Genomic DNA, 7696 nt, shown 5'->3' with positions numbered 1-7696 from the left:
AAAAACAGAGACAAAAACAAACTTATTTCCAGGACTACTCCAAAGAGGCTGAGTCAAATACATGTTTAAATAATAGGCTAGATCAAAAGAAATGATATCTTGCCATTTGCAATGATCTTCCTTATGGGAAGAACTTGAGAGGCAATGTTTGGGGGATTGGGGGGTAGGGAAGGAAAAAGTGAAACAAGATGGGTTCAGGAGGGAGACAAACCATAAGAGACTCATAATCTCACAAAACAAACTGAGAGTTGCTGGGGGAAGGGGAGTAGGGAGAGGGTGGCTGGGTTATGGACACTGGGGAGGGTATGTGTTATGGTGAGTGCTGTGAAATGTGTAAGCCTGATGATTCACAGACCTGTACCCCTGGGGCTAATAATACATTATATGTTAATAAAAAATAAAAAATAAATATTAGGCTAGTAAAAAAAAGAAAAAAAAATTTAAATGGAAATGTTCACAGAGAATTCACTAATCACTCATCAAATGTACATTCTTCCCCTAAAACAACAATTTTAATTTGTTATTCAAAAGAACAGCAACTCTTGCTTGCTTCCCATAAACCATGAGGGAGTAGCTGCAATTGTTTATTTTTAAAGAGACAGATTCTTTTTTTTTTTTTTTTTTTAAGATTTTATTTATTTGACAGACAGAGATCACAAGTAGGCAGAGAGGCAGTCAGAGAAAGAGGAGGAAGCAGGTTCCCTACTGGGCAGAGAGCCCTATATGGGGCTCTATCCCAGGACCCTGGGATCATGACCTGAGTTGAAGGCAGAGGCTTTAACCCACTGAGCCACCCAGGTGTCCCTAAAGAGACAGATTCTTGATCTCAAGTTTATTTTGAGGATAAACTGCCGTTTTGCTATTCAGAGCCAGTTTTTCTCCATAATTTCTTTCCAGAGCTCTTGGATCTTGAGAAAGAACAGGAAAGCATGGATTCAGACTTCTTGTCTTCAATCCTTGAATAGTTTTTGGCATTTCCTCTAACTCCATAGGCTTCAAGAATGTCTTTTTAGGGTAATGCTTTTTGGGGCTTCTCTGATCCTTAACTGAAGAATGGCAACCACTTTCCCTCTTTCAATATGAACAATTTTCCCAATGAAGAAGCCATCACCACTGTCAAATCACTATCCTCAGACAGGGAAGATGGTAAAACTTTTCTTCTTCATATCTTTCTTCCCCATCACTCCTACTGCTAACAGGGCTTTCAGACTTTCTCTCTCTCTCTCTCTCTCTCTCTCTTTTTGTTGTTGTTGTTCACTTAATGTTTTTATGTTGGGGTCAGCTGGTGTCTTCTAGAGTTCAGGGGGAACTACAAAGTCTTTTTCAGAAGGCAGTGATGGAAAATTTGAAATGGGCACTCATTTGGGCCCAAGTTCCAGCTGGGCTGTTTTTTTTTTTTTTTCTTTTAAATGATTTATTGGTTTGTCAATATTTTGGCTTCTTTTCTTGTTGGCTCACTTCAGATAATTACTTCACACCATCATTTACTTGTATCATAATCATAACCATTACGTTACTTGTCCTTAGAATAATTTTCTTCCAAAGCTTTCTTTAAGGACTTGACTTCAATAACATTCTGTATTGCATCTTTGAAAGCTCTGACAGCAGCCTTTTCATTTTTTATGAAAGCCAGTGAATCCTGCTGCAGACAAAACAGAACTTGGATTTTTAGATTTTTAGACAGACAATACCTTGAAGAAGAAAGAACTCAGGCAATAAAGAAAACCTAAAGTTTATTTGGGGTCTTTAGGAATTTGAATTGGTGAGTAGGAGATTCAGAAGGAAAATGAAATGTGCTCCAAGGAGGGAGGAGAAAGAGTTTATAAAGGCAAAACCAAATGCTTGTATAAGTTGTTTTGAAAAAATTATGATGGACATAGGTAAAAATAATTAACACTGATCTAGATAGGTCAGGTTACTATGCTAACTGCTAGGCTGGAGTATGGCAAAATAAATCTCATTCTGAGAATTCCAACAGAATATGCTATTTGTGGTTGGCAGTCTAAAAAGTTCATGTTCTATCCAAGTATGATTGAGCAAAAGCCTAAGCTGCGTAGGGCCCCCTGGCTCTAATATATGGCCTCTTGACATTTTTACTTCATTTTAGATGCTTCTGTTCACAATATCAGTTCTACTCCCTTTATCTAACAGTCAAATACATAAAATTACTTTTAGTGTCAAAGTGGTAACTATTGTTAAAGTAGGAGAAGATTCCAAATATCTTCATTTTCAATGCTCCTTCTACTGTATCATTAATGCTGCTTCAGGATTCCTTTATATTGTTTAATTATTCATGGAGTTAATCATTTAAAAAAGAATAAAGAAAAGAAAGGAGGAGGTAGGGGAGGAGGAGGAAGAGCAGAAGAGGAAAGATTTCTTACTTTATTGCTTTCCCTCTGTAGTTGACCCTTGAAAAACATGAGTTTGAACTCCAAAGGTCTACTTTCACACAGATTTTTTTTTATTAAAAGAGCACAGTATGTAAATATGTTTTCTCTTCCTTATAACTTTAATAACATTTACTTTTCTCTACCTCACTTTACTGTAAGAATACAGTAGAGAATATATCTAACATACAAAATCTGTGTTAACCAACTGTTCATGTTATTGGTAGGGCTTCTAGTCAACAGTGGACAACTAGTAGGTAAGTTTTGGGGGAGTCAATTGTACATGTATTTTCCACTATGAAGAAGGAGTGGGTGTGCCAATGCTTGTGTTGTCTGAATGTCACCAGTACTAGGATTTCTTGATTTTCCTCAAATATCTAATATGCCTGAAGGTTCTAACCCCAAGTCTATTCTCTCTTTCCGAACTCTTCTGAAAATTCTTTGACTTCATTACTTCAAGCTGCCGGTTGTCACCTCCCACCTCCATGAAGAGAGGTCTCCAGTGTGTATCTGCAGCCCTCTTCTGGCTTTAGCCACTCTTCAGGTATCACTTTGGGTGAACAAGCAACACCACAGATGTCAGACAGCAAAAGAAAACAAGAGCTACAAAGTGTCAAAAAAAACCACATTGAAGTCCAGACATCAGGAAGGAAAATGTTATGGGGGTGGGGAGACTACTGCAATTAGAGAATGCACTGGCCATCTGATCCCTAAGTGTCTTAAAGGTCAGACAGAAAGGACATTTTTAGGGAGGAATAAACAAGACCACAAACAACCAGGTGTGGGGGAATGAACAGGTGGCATGATCAGACAGTTGAGCAAGGAATGTTTTTATGTGTGTCCGTAAGCTTTCTCTTTGGTCCTCATTCTTGGGAGGGTCCATAAAAGAAGAGCTGTTTTAGGTTCCACTGCCTTGGAGAACCTCAGGAGCAAGCCAGAGATCGGAGGGGAGGAGAAGAGTCCAACTAAATTTTAGTGAAGTCACATGCCTGGGCATTTTGTTCAGGTCCATCAGTGAGAACAAATAGGGCAGTTAATCCTTCATGAGACAAAGAATGGGGATTTAGAATTGCTGTGTCTAGACTTGTCAAGGGTAATCGAGGGGAACACTGCAAAACTTACATCATACAGAGAAGGGTGGTTCTTTGCATCAAGCTGTTTCCAGAATGCAAAAAGGTAGGGGGATTTCTTAATCATTGCTGTTTTCCAGGAGTACAGAGATCAGTAAACTTGAACACTGCCAAAACAAAACCAGACTTTCCTTTTACCTCATGAGGTATTATTTTACCTCATGACAATGTTTCCCCATCATACCTTCCCTGTTCTCATCAGTACGATTACTGAGAGCTCAGCAGCTCTGTGACCAGAGCCCACTCAGAGCATTTTTTAAAGTGGTTGCCCTAGAGCACATAGTACTCCACATTGATGCAGGTTAGGCTGCCATACGTGCTTAGGTAAGTGATGGGCATTTCCTCCTTCTCCACCTTCTTCTTGACAATCGTACTATATCTAGAATAACCCTCAACTTTAGAAGGCTATTACACATCTCCAGGAGAAGATTATATCCATAAGAGTCTTCTATCATCAGAAATCTCTCTACCATACACCATTCATCAAATTCTCATACTGGTCCCTATTTGACATTTTTCTGGCCCAAATTCCTTATTTCCTAAAATCCCTTTAATTGTGTCTTCAGGACTGCCCCACTGATACCAACTCCCTATGCTGCCCCAACTTCCTCTCAGGGCATTCCCTGTCCATTACCTTGATGACACTACTCTCCCATGGCCTATCAAGTGGACACTGTTTTCTCCCCTACTGAGTGTCCCTTTAGCTTCAATCATGCCAAATGGGGTGGGTGAGGAATGAGAGAATTCTGTTGGTATTTATCAGGTTGATATTACATTTATAAATAAATTTATGGATAACTGATGTCTTTTTGGTGTTAAATCCTACATACCTCAAAATATTGAAAGCAGGGGCGCCTGGGTGGCTCAGTGGGTTAAGCCTCTGCCTTCGGCTCAGGTCATGATCTCAGGGTCCTGGGATGGAGCCCCGAGTTGGGCTCTCTGCTCAGCGGGGAGCCTGCTTTCTCCTCTCTCTGTCTCTGCCTGCCTCTCTGCCTACTTGTGATCTGTCAAATAAATAAATAAAATCTTTAAAAAAAATATTGAAAGCATTTTCATTTTTTCAAGTCTCCTTTAGGTTTTTGGTTTCTTCAGAAAGACTTTAATTTTCCACATCTAGCTTACTGCTACTTAAGAGTATTTAAAGGTATTTTATGGGGTGTCTGGGTGGCCCAATCGGTTAAGCATCCAACTCTTGGTTTCAGTTCACATCTGATCTCAGAATCATGAGACTGAGCTCCAAGTTGGGCTCCACACTCAGCAAGAAGTCTGCTTGAGATTCTCTCTCCCTCTCTTTCTGCCCCTTCGCACCATGTGCATGCTTTCTCTCTCTCTAAAACAAATAAATCTTTAAAAATAAAAAATAAGTAATAATTTATTATTATAATAAATAAAATGATAACAATAAATAATAATAAATAAAATAATAATAATAAAAATAAATTATTTTATTTTACTTTGCTGTTTTAAAGGGGATATACTCCTCAACATGTTGTGTAGCAAAATGCTTTTACATGTGAAGATTATTGATTTATTCATTAATTTTGTTTATCTTAACTCACAATTCTGTTCTAATTAACTTAGCTAGCTGTGGTCACTAATACTTCAAATAGTAATAGTAGTAATGGTAATAGTGATCATTTTTATACTTTTTAAAAAAAGATTTTATTTATTTATATGACAGAGATCATAAGTAGGCAGAGAGGCAGGCAGGGAGGGGGAAGCAGGCTCCCTGCTGAGCAGAGAGCCTGATGTGGGGCTCGATCCCAGGACCCTAAGATCATGACCTGAGCTGAAGGCAGAGGCTTTAACCCACTGAGCCACCCAGGCTCCCCGATATACTTTTTTTTTTTATTATAGAAGGAATATGCCATTTTTTCCTCCCAAGTTGTTGGATTTTAAGTCACAATAAATATTTTTGTCATGTTAGGTAAATAGTAACTACTAATCATCTGAAAATCAAGAACAGATGTTAAATTATGAGATGATTTTTCCTCATCTATGGAGATTTATCATAGGGGACTTATCTTTAGGCATATAATGAATATTACTACTATACTTCTTAATATCAAATACCCATGTTCTTGGAATAAATTCCACCCTGGTCATGATGTACTGTTTGTGTTATGGGAGAGTTACTTTGCCTTTTCTCTTAGTTGACATATTTCTTCCTGGTTTGTGTCCATTCTGCAATTCAACTTATTTCTTGAGTTGTTTTTTTTTCATCAACTATTTCATCAATTATTTTTCAGACTCAGTATTTCCAGTGACGATTTCTAATGTCTTATTTTTCTTGCTTAATGTTTCTGTTATCATCCCCTGTATTTATTCTGCCTTTTCCTATAAATCTACTTTCACCTGTTAAAATGGTACATTTTTAAAAACATTTTGTTTATTTCTTTGACAGAGAGAGAGTACAAGGAGGGAGAGCAGCAGGCAGAGGGAGAGGGAGAGCCAGACACCCCGCTGAGCAGGGAGCCCAATTCGGACCTCAATCCCAGGACCCTGAGTTCATGACCTGAGACAAATGAAGACACTTAACCAACTGAGCCACCCAGGTGCCCCCAAATGGTCTGTTTTATTGTGTTTTTTCACCAATGGTTGCTCTGTGAAAACAGCCTTTAATGTTTTCTCTCTGATTTCATATTTTCCTTGGGAAACTGCCTCCTTAGCCTAGTAATTTGAATCCATGTACAGAGATCAAGTTGCAATCACAGCCTCCAGGTTTGAAGGATAGAAATGGCATTGCTACTCACGGCAAAGACCACTGACATTTCTTTTTCCATGGGTAAATCACTATCCCTTGTGTTATGTTGTTACTTACTCCCATCGTCAACTGGGGCATCTGAGAATAATTCTGATGTTACCTCACCAGTCCTGGTTAGCCCAGTGCTAGATTTTTTTTTATTTGTTTTTATTTTCTGCTTTAGGAAACAAATATTATGGCACTGACCCACAAAAGGCAGTGATAGGAAGACCATATCATACTTAAAAACCTCTTCCTCTGGGGCACATGGGTGGCTCAGTCATTAAGCGTCTGCCTTAGGCTCAGGTCATGTTGCCGGGGTCCTGGGATCGAGTCCCCGCATCAGGCTCCCTGCTGGGCAGGAAGCCTGCTTCTCCCTCTCCCACTCCCCCTGCTTGTGTACCCTCTCTTGCTGTATCTCTCTCTGTCAAAGAAATAAATAAAATCTTTTAAACAAATAAAATAAAAACCTCTTCCTCATTCATATTCATATATGCAATATTTTTCTATATCCCACTCTTGGATGTTATCCCACTCTTCGATTCTACCCATCCACTTGTGTTTCTCACCCTTAGTGTTTCTTATTTTTTATCATAGTTTAACAAACCCATCAGCCTCCTAAAGCCTTTGGTACCATGTCCACAACAGCGATTATACAAGGAAATATGCAGGTCCATGCTAGTTCACCATATTTGGAGGAAATAGAAGTCTCAATGTATTTCTACCCAGAATTTTTTTTTAAGTCATTAGACTGATGCAAAGTAGTTCAGGGCTGAAAAGTGATTGAGGCAACTTGATAAACTCCTAGCAATTGAGTTTAAGCACCACTAGTACATCCGAAGTAAAAGACTGACTTATTTTAGTTTAATATTTTACCAGGTTTGAGAAGATACCAAGGCCAAGACTGTCCAATCCCAAAATGCCTAGCCACACTCAGTTAAGAGCTGTAACTGACATGTCAATGTAACAAGACATGTCGCAATGACTATCTTTCCCAAGAAACTAAGTGAAGTGTCTATGAGATTAGTTCATATTGGTACTGGTACAGCTGCTGAAATTCTCTGATGGAAGTACTTTTCCTCTCCAAACAGAAGCATCCACTTCCTTGGTGACTTAGAGGTTTTTAGAACACTACCTCCCACTTCCTGTTTTGTTTTTTTTTTTTTTTTAAGATTTTGTTTATTTATTTGACAAAGAGAGATCACAAGTAGGCAGAGGGGCAGGCAGAGAGAGGCGGGGGAAGCAGGCTCCCCACTGAGCAGAGAGCCAGATGCAGGGCTGGACCCCAGGACCCTGAGATCATAACCTGAGCAGAAGACAGAGGCTTAACCCACTGAGCCACCCTGGTGCCCCCCACTTCCTGTTTTGTAGTTGTTCCACATTCCCTGGAATGTTGAGAATCTGTAACCCTATAGACTCTTAATTTGACTAGAAAC

At 39.1% G+C, this 7696-nt stretch overlaps 1 long non-coding RNA gene across 1 annotated transcript; it reads right to left on the bottom strand.

The window, feature by feature from the left end:
- Positions 1-1250: 1250 nt before the first annotated feature.
- LOC116863655 lies at positions 1251-2952 on the bottom strand. Its single transcript, XR_004381845.1, has 2 exons — positions 2382-2952; positions 1251-1642 (listed from the first exon to the last, which is right to left on the bottom strand). It is a non-coding gene; the product is annotated as an uncharacterized LOC116863655 (long non-coding RNA).
- Between the last annotated feature and the right edge of the window lie 4744 nt (positions 2953-7696).

Source organism: Lontra canadensis, unplaced genomic scaffold (assembly GCF_010015895.1).
Source record: "Lontra canadensis isolate GAN:19392208 unplaced genomic scaffold, GSC_riverotter_1.0 scaffold2049, whole genome shotgun sequence".
Classification (NCBI taxonomy): Eukaryota; Metazoa; Chordata; class Mammalia; order Carnivora; family Mustelidae; genus Lontra; species Lontra canadensis.
This window is presented reverse-complemented; position numbering and strand designations above follow the sequence as displayed.